The sequence below is a fragment of the Magnolia sinica genome, chromosome 7 (genome assembly GCF_029962835.1).
Source record: "Magnolia sinica isolate HGM2019 chromosome 7, MsV1, whole genome shotgun sequence".
NCBI lineage: Eukaryota > Viridiplantae > Streptophyta > Magnoliopsida > Magnoliales > Magnoliaceae > Magnolia > Magnolia sinica.
The window spans coordinates 19,704,259-19,718,932 of record NC_080579.1 but is presented as its reverse complement, the minus strand read 5'-3'; the positions used below and the strand labels follow the sequence as shown (position 1 = coordinate 19,718,932).

The window sequence follows — 14,674 nt, the reverse complement described above, 5'->3', positions numbered from 1 at the left end:
ATGTAACCGGGGAGGTTTGCTTATTTCTATGAAACATTAAGTTGAAGCCTTGACTGGTAATATTAACTGGATAATGCAGATCTTAGAGAGACAAAACCCACCTCCCGACCAGGGGATATATGCAAGGGTAACTACGAGGTCTCTGTACTATCTCAAGCACTGATCGACCCGCAGAGAACAAAAAAATATCATGGGCAGCAGAGTCATGCGCTCTCCCACACCTCGAGAACTGTCACGCCCATCGACTCCTACTTGCATCACACCTTGAAGAAGAAGGCACGAAAAGGCTCCCGAGGTGATAGCCAAGAACGAGGGCCCCTAGAAGGTAGAACTAAAAGAACTATAAGGTCAGATCGGCGATTTTCGCTAAACCTGCCGCATCCAAATACCGACCTCCATTGAGGCTATGCCGGAGGAGACCGAGCCGCCATTTATTGATGACATTATGGAAGCCCAACTCCCGCCTAGATTTTGAATGCCGCAAATCGCCCCTTACCCAGGGTCTGACGACCCGCCTGAGCATTTGGAATTGTTTAGGGTATGGATGAAGCTCCACGACGCGTCGAGCTTGGTTATGTGTCGAGTCTTCTTCCTAACTCTATTGGGAACTACACGAAAATGGTATAGACAGCTGAAGTTAATATCCATCAACTCCTTCACACAGCTCAGCAAAGCCTTTATCACCCATTTCATCAATGGAAAAGATAGGAGAAAGCCGACAACTCATCTCCTCACCACTATCTAGAGCGAAGATGAGCCGCTGAAGGACTATATCATCCGTTTTAAAGCTGAAGCTGTCTAGGTCAACGATTATTCCAACAAGATAGATCTGGCCGCCATGGTAGCTGGCCTTAAACGAGAAGAGTTCCTCTTCTATATTGGTAAGAACTCCTCACTACCTTTGCTGACTTACTTAACCGAGCTCAAAGATATTCCAATGTCGAGGAGTTCTTTAGTTCATAAAGAGCTACTAAAGAAGGAAACAACTCGGCTAAGGATAGGAAGCGGAGGGAAGAAGGGGAGCCCTTTTCCATTAACACGAAAAGAAAGAAAAAGGATGACCAAGACCGAGACCATTGTACCAACTGACATCTGGAAAATCGCCTCATCGGTAAACTTCCTTGAACACCAAGTCGGAGCAGGTACTTGAGGAAGTTAGGTTGAGCAAAGAAACCTAATGACCGATCTGAACCAATCAACCAAGCTCGGTAATAAAACTCATCAACCAACCTCGACCTACTCGATAAGGGCGACCTCCATTCTCAAAGGGAAAAAGGTGCTCATGATTCTACTATTGTGTTTTTTGCTACTTTATGGGTTGTACAATAAAAGAACTTCCCCAAGTTAGGGGAGGAAAATTCTTTTAAATGATTTCTTGACTATTCAAACTACATGACTGACTTCGAGGGCTTCCCTTAATGTAATGGAAGAAAGTCCACAATGAATTCTACTATGAAAGAACCTCCCTAGGTTAGGGGAGGAGATTTTTATTTTTTTTTTGTAAAATTCAACTATTTAGCATACATGACCGACTATGAGGGCTTCCCTTAGTGCAAGGGAAGAAAGTCATCCATTGTGAATTCTACCATGAAAGAAGCTCCCTAGGTCAAGGGAGGAGAATTTTTTTCAATTCCTGACTATCCAAGCTTATGATAGACTATGAGGACTTCACTTAGTATAAGGAAAGAAATTCATTCTAATGAGTGCTCGACCTACTACTATGTGAACGACTGAGACTTCTCTCAGTTGAAGGGAATAAAAGTCCCTCTTATTAATTCTATTGTGCGCGATCTACCACTGAATAATCGACTTATCGATCCTACGATGGCTTGGCCAACTCGCTTTACTCCGTCCGACCTCTTGACCTCTTGACCTATTCGGTGCAAGGCATCACACAGTGTTAGTCCACACTAACTTACTTCCCGAGCTCCTGAAGAACACTCAGAAATAATGGTCTACTATTATGGGTAAAAATGGACTGACCAGATGTACAGACTTAAAGATTATGGATTGCTTAAGGGCCAAAAAATCGTCTCGACCTTGGATATTGACCTTAGCCTAACATCGGGCTTGGAGGTCGGCCTTGATCAAAGACCTCGACCTAGGAGGTTGCCTTCGGATACCGACCTCAGCCTCAGGTACTAACCTCGGCCTCAGAGGTCGGTCTCAGATATTAACCACCACCTCAGAATACAAATACACTCACAATATATTAAGATAGGATTATTTCTAAGATATTCGTCAAGGATCTTATGAAGTCAACCACAACACATCCAGAGGAAGATCTCTTCCATAATACAAAATCACCATCTAAGAGGCATTGACATATATGTCTGTAAGACCAAAGCCTATAAATAAAGGCCTCCTCTACAGTAAGAGGTACAACAAATATTCTGATTCTACTATGACTACTGTGAGTCCATATCATGAGTTAGGCATCGGAGGGTTCCCAGCCTTAACCGACGCCCCCAGTGTCTTCTATTGTTCTTCAGCAAATTGTAGATACATTAGCTAGCAAGAGGAGGGGTGGGATCAACTAGATTTCTACCTCAATAGGATCCATCATTGAATTGAGTTTCATATGTGCCAAATTCTCTTTAGTTTCCACGGTGGGTGTCCTCCTCCCAGGCTCCCCCAATCTTTGACTATGGTGTCTCCACCTAATTGACATATCAAATTGTATTTTAGGCCAGTTTTGATGGCATCCAACCCATATAAAAGGTTCTATAGAATAAGTTTAATCTATAACTCTTGCAAGTGGGCCGACCACAAAATTTTCATAGGATCAACTCATATAGAAAATCACCCCGTCATGCAATTGGGATACTTGAAAAATGAGATTGATCCAACCATCATATATGCTACCACGTGAACTGGAGGTTGTTCATTATTTATATGGTCACCCAACATGATGTTTCTCTAAGATCCAACCTATGCATAAAGTAAGACCCACCAAGATAATGGGATTATAAAAATTCAGGCCCATACGATCATCAGGTGGGCCACACAATATACAACAATAGACAAACCACCCGAAAACCTCTAAATGCATGTGGTTCGCCCACAAAATGGTTAGATTGCCACGATTTTTTAGGGCATCCCACTTTTATGATAGGGCAACCCAAATGAATGGAAACGATATTATGTCATACATATAGCTAGACAGACCCTATTTACAATGTCTATAGAATGTTTTTACCACAAAATTCCTTAAAAATCTGCACTTCACCAAATAATGCCGTGTCGAAACAATGCTTTTTGAGGGAGTAATGTCCTATTAAATTTTCTTCAGTAAATAGTGAAGTCAAGAATTGTGGGCCTACATGTTATGTGTATAACATCTAGTGTGTCTAACATATGTGCTGTATTTGATGTCTTAAATCTAATCAGATTTTGTGCAGATTTTTCGCACAACTGCGAAAGTGCGGGATTTGTTTTGGATTTCGTTTATGATTCTTTCTGATTTTGTTTGGGATTCTTCCTAAAACTATATATATGGGTGTAAATAGGATTGGGAGGTATCATTCTAAGGGATTCTAAGGCTTTCTAAAATGGTTTTAGGGTTTGCAAAGGGTGTAGCAAGGGTAAGATTCAAGCTTGTTTGAATCGAATAAGTTTTTTCTCTTTGTAATTTCTGTTTTCATAATAAAGATTTGTTGCTTTGTGCCGTGGTTTTTTCCCGAAAGAATTTTCTACGTTAAATCTTAATGTTCTCTTGTGTTTACTTGGTGCTCTTAGATTGCTATCCTAGATCCATCTATGTGTGATTCCGCAATCCAAAACCCAACAGGTGGTATCAGAGCTATCATTGGGGCACAAAACTAAATCTGCAGGATTAACAATAATGGGAAACACCAAGTTTGATATTGAGAAGTACTCAGGCAAAATTAATTTTGAGTTATGGAAGATTAAAATGATTAGTCTATTAACTAAGGAAGACAAAGTTAAGGCTCTTGAGGAGCGAAGTTAAGGCTCTTGAGGAGCGGAAGTCAACTATGAAAGATGAAGAATGGGAGACTCTTGATAGTAATGCTTTAGCCTCCATTCGTTTATGTCTCACAGATAAGGTTCTCTATAATATTTTGAGGGAGAAAACTGCGGCTAACTTATAGGTGAAGTTAGAGGATATCTATGCAAAAAAATTCTCTGAAAATCGTCTACACTTGAAGCTACAGTAGTATAACTTAAAGATGGCAGATGGTGGAGATCTGGAGGCCCACATTAGCAACTTTAATAAATTAGTTTGTAAATTGCTGGATATGGAGGAAGTGATCAAAGATGAGGAACAAGTATGTATGTTGTTGAATTCTCTTCCGACATCATATGGGTCATTCAAGTACGTGATGTGCACTTCAAATAAAACCCTGAGTGTCGATACCGTTATCTCAGCCCTTCAAGAGATGGCCATGAGAAAGTTAAACGGTGACATGGGGACATCTTCCAATGCACTGTTTACGAGAGGCAGGAATTCTAAGTGAGGTATATGTTCACTCCCCAAGTATAGGGTTGTGATGTAGTAATAAACTCGTTAAGACCGAGGTCGAATCCCAATGGACTGAAACCTGTACGTAATCTGAAACTAAGTAGAACTATAACTAGACTAAGATGAAATCTAAATCAAATGAATTTGAGGGAATAATGATGAAATATTAATCTAAAACTTAAAGAATTCAGAGGTAAGAAACTAGGGATTCAGAGGATCCACTTGTAGAGATCAAGGAGATCTTATGCCTGTTTCAAAAACTCAACTGGACTTAGAGTCCCATCTTCATGAAAATCAAGACTGAACTTCCTTTGATATAATTTTTAAGAGATGAAAGGTATATGAATTAGAATGGATTCCATCACCAAACCATGCCCATGAGACAAAGTAAACAACAGAATTAAACTAATTACTAACCAATCAACAATGTATGAAGGTTAGGAAGGGTACCGTCATCCGACCATGCCTAGGAGACGATGGTGAACAATAGGGCTTCCTGACATCATAAACATAAAAAGGAAAGGAACATGCTCAAGCTATCGCAAACCCATTGTAATTTTAGTCACGATAGACCATTAAAAACTAAAAACATTCCCTTAATAATCAAACTAATATCAAATTCAGTTCATAAATTAAATTAAAGGCATAAAATAGAGTCTCCCATCTCCTACAAGCTTCACCTCTTAGCCCTAGCTAAGAGGTTTTGCCCAACATGATAGGACTAGATCTCTCAAATATCATACAAAAATAAACATTAAATAAAACCAAAGAAAAACACTAAATTTCTCCCTTTCTCTCCCTGTTACTGATGTCCACAAAAACTCCTTGAATGAATCTCCCCTCCCATTCTCTCTCTCTTTCTTATAGCTGTGAAGGGCCCTGGAGAAGTCGGCTGGAAGGAACTGACGTTGCTGCTGTTGGTGGAGGCTTCCGCAGAGTGATACGCAGCAATAGATAACACAGCACTGACTTGCATTTTGGAATCAACCTCGCGGCCGCACATACGAGATTTGAGACGTTCAGTCGTCTTGGATATGGACGGTCCCACCTTAAGAGAATTTTGGATGGTCCAGATGGACGGACCGACCCCTGCTATGATTGCAGAATGGCCCGGATTGGCCGGGTGCACGCGGACTGCGTAAACAGAGCCCGAAACGGGCAGCGCTGGACTCTCGGTGGGGCCCACTTCCCTTGTCGTTTGAGAAATCCAAACCATCCACCAGATTCCCCTAGAAATTTCAGTCGGGGATGGGTTGTTTTGGATCGATTTTGGTGCGGCCCATAGAATCTTTCTTGCTGCCGTTCGTTCTGTGTTTGAATGGCTGGAAACCTATCATCACTGTTTCTTCAAATTTTGTCACCTAGGCCTTAGTAAGAGAGCCTACAAGATTCCAATGGACGGTCTGGATTGGACCGTCGAATCAAGATGGTGGCCCACTGCACCCAACCGCAAGTCTCTGTTGCCGTGAAAAACGGAAATTTTCATTTTTAATAAGAGAAGTCGGGTTAGTGCCTGCTTCGATGTTTGGCGAGTGCACTTGTGCTGTGTGCACTGGAAATGCCAGTTGGGTCCACTTGTGTTATTTATGAAGTATCCAATCTGACCATCTGTTTCGTCACCTCATTTAATGCGTTCATTCAAAAAATGAAGTATATCCAGATTTCAGGCGGGCCCCAAATCATGATTTTAGGGGCTAATCTAGCCGTTGGGCCACTTCCACATGGATTCAAGGGCTCAAATTTTATGTGTACGGTTAATTTATGTTCCTCGGGCCCTGTATGAAGTTTCGAGCCGATCAGATGGTGAGAACCCTGTGATCTTGTATTCTGGACATTTTTCAGGCCTATTTAGAGTGAGTGGCTGGAATTTCTCTGATCTCTAGTGTGTAACTCCTTGATCTTGGTCCCATGAAGTCTCATCCAATGCCTTGGTGATGCCAGAGTGTTAAATCCATATTTTTAGCGTCCTTTCCAGTCCACGCTCGTAGATTCACCTTGCATCACAACATGATTAAAATAAGGCGTTAAACAGTATCATGCTCGTAAATCCAACTAATAAGTGGGGTTTAATATGCAATATTTGACCCTCAACACAACCCGCAACCAGCATCTTACTAGTCCCGAGTAAAGTATGAGAAAAATAAGTTTAAGAATTACGAGACAATTCTTGTGAAACCGAGTGATATTTTGAAAAATGATTCAGATACGAAAAATCTAAGATTCATGAATGTTGGGCATCACTTTCTCCTAGAATTAAGTTCATGGTAAACTTCATAATAAAATTCAAAATATTAATCCATTAATCAGAAAAAATTCTAAACATTGAGTCTCATGGGTGTATTGTGCAATCTCGGCTTATCATCCTTAAAATTCACTTCTTTATTTCAGGATATCATTGGTAACCAACAAGATAATTCATGATAACCAAAACTAAACCAAAACTTGCCTCACAGATCATCTTTTCATTTTTTTAGCTTTTGATTTTTCTATTAAAAGTAATGCTAAGAAGGGGAATCAAATCCTTACCTATAGGGAGCAGACTTATGGTAAAGACCAGTCGCCCAATAAATTTTTTTTTTATGTCAACCTTGGGGAATCAAACCTTCACCTGTAGGGAGCAAAGCTATGGTGAAGACCATTCGCCAAATCCTTTCAATTCTTCTTCATAAACATGATGGTAGAACTTCGCAGGTTGGTCCCTTTTGTGCTTAATTAGTGATTACCAAGTTAACTCTTTAATTTCGAACTGAAACCTTCATATGTAAGCGAGATGTGGCATGTGAAATCATGACTCAATCAATATTTAAAACTTCTAATCATGGATTAACAATGCAAACTTAACTGTGAAGTCTAACAGATACTGAATCTAAGAGTCATAAATTACCAACATCAGGTATCTTGAAATTCTAATTGCCCTAGATGGCCGTCAAAATCACATCGAGTTTACAAGAAATTCTAGAAAATTTTAAAAATTTTCACAATTTTTTTTGTTCAAGACCAAGAAAACACTGATTGGGTAACCTAATCTCTCACCCCAACTAAAAATCTACATTGTCCTCAATGTAAAAGATATGCTCGCAATGTACATGAGACAATGAAAGTAAATGAGAAGTGATGAGAGATTGTACCTGGACGAGAGATTCAAGAAGTTTTTAGACAAAGATCTCAGCATGAAAGCAAGTCAGTACAAGAGAGAAACCAATAAAAGAAAACTATCCTAAAATAATGTAGAAAGCAAATTAACCTAATACAGCATAAAACAAACTACCCTAGTCCTATGAAAACAGGAAACCTACCTATACCTCCATCAGACTAGGAGATCAATCCTGGTAAATAGGATCAGTCAGAGGTATGGACATGTCCTCTGAATCAAATTTCTTGACAAATGGATTTAAGCGATGTCCATTAACTTTAAACTCCTTGCCATTGTCAGGATCTCTTATCTCAACGGCCCCATGAGGATACGCAGTGACCACAATGTAAGGGCCAGTCCAACGAGATCGAAGCTTACCTGGAAAGAGATATAATCGAGAATTATACAAAAAGACTTTCTAACCAGGTGTGAATGATTTCCGTAGAATACGTTGGTCATGAAATGCCTTCATTCTGTCCTTGTAAATTCTCGAGTTCTCGTATGCGTCGTTCCGAATTTCTTCGAGTTCATTCAACTGAAGTTTGCGTAGCGAGCCAGCGTTGTCCAGATTGAAATTCAATTTTTTGATTGCCCAGTAGGCTCTATGTTTCAACTCCACAAGCAAGTGGCAAGCGGCAAGCCTTCCCATAGACAAGTCTAAAGGGAGACATTCCAATAGGGGTTTTAAATGTAGTACGGTAAGCCCATAAGGCATCGGTCAATTGAATTGACCAATCCTTACGGTCAGTGTTAACCGTTTTCTCCAAAATGTGTTTGATCTCCCTATTGGAAATCTCAACTTGCCCACTTGTCTGTGGGTGATATGGGGTCCTCACCTTATGAGAGATACCGTATTTCTTCATTAAACTCTCGAATGGCCTATTACAAAAGTGTGAACCCTCATCACTAATGATAGCTCGAGGCGTTCCGAATCGGGAAAGGATGTTCTCTTTTAGGAATTTAATGACCATGCGATGGTCATTATTCCGACACGAAATCGCTTCAACCCATTTAATGACATAGTCTACAGCGAGCAAAATATATAGATTTCCAAAAGATTGGGGGAATGGTCCCATGAAATCAATACCCCAACATTCAAATGCCTCGATGATAAGAATGGGATTCAAGGGCATCATATTTCGACGGGACAACGCTCCTAATTTCTGACAACGTTCACAAGCTTTGTAAAACTCATGAGTATCCCTGAACATAGTGGGCCAGTAAAAGCCACACTGTAAAATCTTGGCTATGGTCTTTTTGACAGAAAAGTGACCACCACAGGCATGTGAATGACAGAAAGAGATGACACTCTGATGCTCAACGTCTGGCACACATCTCCTTAAGATTTGGTTTGGGCAATATTTAAATAAATATGGATCATCCCAGAAAAAGTTCCTCACCTCGGTGAAAAATTTCTTCTTATCTTGCACAGTCCAATGTGTCGGTATGGAACCTGTGGCAAGATAATTAGCAATATCAGCGAACCAAGGTGAATGGGAGACTCTGAACAATTGTTCATCAGGGAACATGTCATTGATATGTGTCGTTTCAAGCGAATTAGAGGGATTAAGGCGAGAAAGATGGTCAGCCACTACGTTCTCTATTCCCTTTTTATCTTTTATTTCTAGGTCAAATTCCTAGAGTAAGAGGATCCATCGTATCAGGAGGGACTTAGCATCATTCTTAGACAGAAGATACTTGTGCGCCACGTGATAAGTGTAAATAATGATCTTTGATCCAATCAAATAGGACCGAAATTTGTCCAAAGCGAACACTACGGGCAAAAGTTCCTTTTCCGTAGTCGAGTAGTTCACTTGGGCAGGATTTAGAGTCTTACTCGCATAATGAATAATGTAGGGTTTCTTATCTTTTTGTTGGCCTAGAACCGCCCCAAGAGCGTAATCAGACACGTCGCACATAAGTTAAAAAAGAATGCCCCAGTCGGGTGGTTGTATGATGGGTGCACTAGTTAACATGCTCTTAAGCTTAGTGAAAGCTTTCTGACATGGCTCAGTCTACTCGTATGGTCCATCCTTTTGAAGTAGATTACATAAAGGACAAGAGATGAGACTAAAGTCCTTTATGAATCTTCTGTAAAACCCAGCGTGTCCTAAGAAGGATTGCACATCCCGTATGTTCTTGGGTGGAGGTAGGTTAGAGATAAGATCAATTTTTACCTTATTCACCTCGATTCCTTTGGATGAGATAATATGTCCAAGAACAATTCCCTTATGAACCATGAAATGACACTTCTCCCAATTAAGTACCAAGTTCTTTTCTTCACATCTTTTCAGCACACATTTAAGACTCTTTAAGCACTCGCTGAAAGATGAACCAAAAATAGAGAAATCGTCCATGAAGACCTCTAGATATTTTCGTACCATGTCAGAAAAGATACTTATTATACATTGTTGAAAGGTGGCAGGGGCATTACATAATCCGAATGGCATCTTTCTGTAGGCAAAGGTGCTGTAGGGACATGTAAATGTGGTCTTTTCCTGGTCCTTAGGGGCGATTTCAATCTGATTGTAGCCCGAATACCCGACAAGGAAACAGTAATAGGAATGACTAGCTAGCCTTTCCAAGATTTGATTAATGAAGGGCAAAGGAAAGTGGTCCTTCCTCATGATAGTATTCAGCTTCCTGTAGTCAATGCACATTCTCCATCCATTAGTAACTCTTGTTGGCACGAGTTCATTATTGGCATTGGCTACGATGGTGATCCCAGACTTCTTAGGAACCACCTGAGTTGGACTCACCTATTGACTATCGGATATGGGGTATATGATACACACATCTAATAGTTTAAGAACCTCAGCCTTAACTACTTCCCTCATGTTTGGATTTACTCTACGTTGTGAATGCCGAGCGGTCTTCGCATTATCCTCAAGATATATGCAGTGAGTACAAATCGAGGGGTCGATTCCCTTAAGGTCCGTTATCGTCCATCCAAGGGCTCCCTTATGCTCAATGAGAGTAGATATGAGCATACTCTCCTGTTCTTTCTCCAGATGGGCAGAAATCACCATCGGGTATGTCTCATCTTGACCTAAATATGTGTATTTTAAATCAGAGGGCAAATGTTTTAGGTCAAGCTTCGGTGGCTTGAGGTTAGACGGTAGAGGCACTACATCAGTTTATGGCAATTCTTCAAATTGTGGCCTCCGGCAGTTAACTTCAAGTACCGGTACAATATCAAGCAAGGCACACGTCTCCCTAATCATGTCATCATTAAAATCATGGGAGTGGGCCAGAAATATCTCTAGAGGGTCAGAGGATAAGGTCAAAGGTGTCGTATCTTCTACGAAAGAGTCAATCATGTTAAGATCGTGGAAATCATCATCATCCTCTAAGTTTCTGTCGTTATTGAAAAAGATGTTTGACTCTAATATCATATTCTGAAAAGACATAGTCATGACACCATTCCTGCAATTGATAATTGCGTTTGAAGTGACAAGGAATGGGCGACCAAGAATGACGGGAATCTGAGTGCTCATGTTATTGATGGGTTCGGTGTCCAGGATCATAAAATCTACAGGGTAGTAAAATCTATCAACTTGGACCAACACATCCTCAATTATCTCTCTTGGTATACGAACAGAGCGATCAACAAGTTGTAGTGTGGTTAGGGTGGGTTTTAATTCACCTAAACCTAACTGTTTGTATACTAAGTATAGAATCAGATTGACGCTCGCTCCTAAGTCAAGAAGTGCGTGATCAATTCGATGGTCCCCGATTACACATGATATGGTTAGGCTATCGGGATCTTTGAATTTCTGTGCCACGTATTGCTTTAGGATGACACTCACTTTCTCGGTCAAGAAGATCTTCTTTTGAATACTCTTCCGTCGTTTCGTCGTGCATAAGTCTTTCAGAAATTTGGCATATGAAGGTATCTGTTTTACGACATCAAGTAGAGGAATGTTGACTTTCACTTGTTTCAACACCTCTAGGATATCCTGAGAGTTAGAGAGAGGTTTTGGTGCGACCAACCGTTGAGGAAATGGAGCAACTGGCTTTTCTAGAAGTTCCGGTTCTAATTTTTGTGGGGCCTCACTAGATACATCATTGTTGTCCTCTTCTGGTTCTTAAGGCTTTTCGGGCCTAACCGGAAGAGTTTTATCAATGATTTTCCCACTCCTAAGAGTGGTGATAGATTTAACGTGCTCCATTTGATTTGAAGAGCTGGGATTACTTATCTCGTATTGCGGTTTAGGATTGGGGAGCGGTTGTGCAGGAAGCATCCCCTTTTCTATAACCGTCATACGTGAATCCATCTTTTGTAAAAAATCTCGCATTGCTTGGGTCAGCTCTTGCATGGAATTTTGAACCGGTTCTTCTTGAGGTTTCTCCTAATTTGGATTTTGATTGAAGAAACCTTGAGGGGTAGCAGTTTGTCCATTTCTCCAACTAAAGTTTGGATGATTTTTCCAACCAGGATTGTACGTATTAGAGGTTGGTCCATTGAAAGGTCTTTGATAAGTATTTACGGCATTGGATTGTTCATTCAACACTTCTCGAAAGGCGGGTATTGTAGGACAATTTTCAGTTGTATGAATGTTGCAATCACAGATGCCGCAAACACTTTCATTAACCTTATCCTTCTTTCCTTCCATGGCCTCAAATTTTCTTATGAGCGTAGTCACTTTATACTTGAGATCATCCTCTTCTTTCAAGAGATACAATCCACCTTTCTCCTTAGATTGAGTCGGCCTAGACGTGGTGTTCGATTTTGGGTAATAGTCCCATGATTGTGTTTTTTCAGCAAGACTATCGAGGTAATCCCATACCTCGTCGACATTTTTATTAATGAATTCTCCATTACACATTGTTTCGACCATTTGGCGGATGGAAGATGTCAGTCCATCATAGAAAAAATTTGTAATGCGCCACGTTTTAAAGCCGTGTTGTGGACATGAACTGACCAAATCCTTGAACCTTTCCCAACATTAGTAAAATGTTTCATCCTCCTTTTGGGTGAAGTTCATGATTGCTTTTCTAAGGGTAATCGTTTTATGATGTGGAAAAAATTTCTTTATAAATTCCTTCTGCATATCATTCCATGTGTCAATGGATCTAGGACGTAGTGAATGTAACCACATCTTAGCCTTCTTCTTCAAGGAAAAAGGAAAGAGTTTCAGCCTGACTGTGTCCTCAGACACATTTTGAAAATATAAAGTGGTTATGATCTCATCAAATTCTTTCAAATATAGATATGGTTCTTCAGATTCAAGCCCATGGAACTTAGGAAGGAGTTGGATAACCCCTGGCTTGATGTCCATATGTCCTTCATTCTCTGAAAAAAATATACAGGAAGGTGTGCTCACCCCCGCTGGTTGTAAATAATCTCATAAAGTACGAGGCGGGGGTGCTTGATGCACCTCATTCTCATCCAGAATGTCCTCCACCCTAGGTTGGGGTAAAAGAGGTTGGTTTTCAGCCATCACTTCAATTAACTTAGGAGATTTCGAGTGGTGTTTAGTCCTGCGATGGATAGTTAACCCCTCAACCAATCCTCCTTCAGTCGATGTCGAGTGTTGTCACGGGCCCACTTGGGCATGAAACACTCGCAGCCCTCAATCAAATTTGAAACCTAATCCTAAGAAAGGAAAAGAAAATCTACAAAGAAAGAGAGGGTTAGAAAGAAGTTACCAAATTGGAGTCCCTAAGTTAAAAACCTGCAAAAGAAAACAAAACAAGTCAGTTTCTAAAGAGAAGGTCTAAAATTAGAAAATCCTTAAAAAGAAAGATAGAAGTAAACTAGTTTCTAAAAGAAGAAATTCATAAAAGAAAGTGGAAATTTAAAATAAATTAGGAAAGTCCTAAACTAGAAAGTAAGTTACTAAAAGAGATCTGAAAAATAGAAAGTAGAGAAAGAGCTTACCGATTAGAAATTTCTATCTTCAAAGCCTACAAAATAGGAAGGTTGGTTTCTAAAAAAAAAATCTATAAGTAGAAAATTTCTAAAAATAAATTAGGAAACAAAGTTAGATTCTAAAAGAGTTAGAATTAGAAACTTGTTAAAAAAAATAAATCCTAATTTAGAAATCGCAAGGAAGAAATTAAGAAAGAAATTACCAATTTAGAAACCTATCTCAGAATCTTATAAAACAGAAAAGTTGGGTTAGTTTCTAAAAAGGGAAAAAAAACTTTCTAAAATAAATGAAAGCCTAAAAATAGAAAATTTCTAAAAATAGAAAGTTAGTTTCTAAAAAGGAAATCTAGAATAAGAAAGTTTCTAAAACTAAAATCCTAATTCTAAAAATAGAAAAAGTAGAGAAATTAGAAAGGAATTACCAAATTAGAAGTTTATGTCAAGATTTTACAAAACAGGAAACAAGTTAGTTCTAGAAATCAAATAGAAATAAAAATCTAAAACTAAAGTTAGTAAAATCCTAATCTTAAACTAATTCTAAAAATAATTAATTTCAAAGAATCGTAACCGTCAATCCCCGGCAACGGCGCCAAAAACTTGTTCACTCCCCAAGTATAGGGTTGTGATGTAGTAATAAACTCGGTAAGACCGAGGTCGAATCCCAAGGGACTGAAACCTGTATGTAATCTGAAACTAAGTAGAACTATAACTAGACTATGGTGAAATCTAAATCAAATGAATTTGAGGGAATAATGATGAATTATTAATCTAAAACTTAAAGAATTCAGAGGTAAGAAACTAGGGGTTCAGAGGATCCACTTGTAGAGATCAGGGAGATCTTATGCCTGTTTCAAGAACTCAACTGGACTTAGAGTCCCATCTTTATGAAAATCAAGACTGAACTTCCTTTGATATAGTTTTTAAGAGATGAAAGGTATATGAATTAGAATGGATTCCATCACCAAACCATGCCCATGAGACAAAGTAAACAACAGAATTAAACTAATTATTAACCAATCAATAATGTATGAAGGTTAGGAAGGGTACCATCATTCGACCATGCCCAGGAGACGACGGTGAACAATAGGGCTTCCTGACGTCATAAACATAAAAAGAAAAAGAACATGCTCAAGCTATCGCAAACTCATTGTAATTTTAGTCACAACAGACCATTAAAAACTAA

At 39.5% G+C, this 14,674-nt stretch overlaps 1 non-coding gene across 1 annotated transcript; it reads left to right on the top strand.

Moving 5' to 3' along the window:
• Positions 1 to 12,515: 12,515 nt before the first annotated feature.
• Positions 12,516 to 12,622, top strand: LOC131252307 (small nucleolar RNA R71). The gene has a single exon (XR_009174336.1). It is a non-coding gene; the product is annotated as a small nucleolar RNA R71 (small nucleolar RNA).
• The last annotated feature ends 2,052 nt before the right edge of the window (positions 12,623 to 14,674 follow it).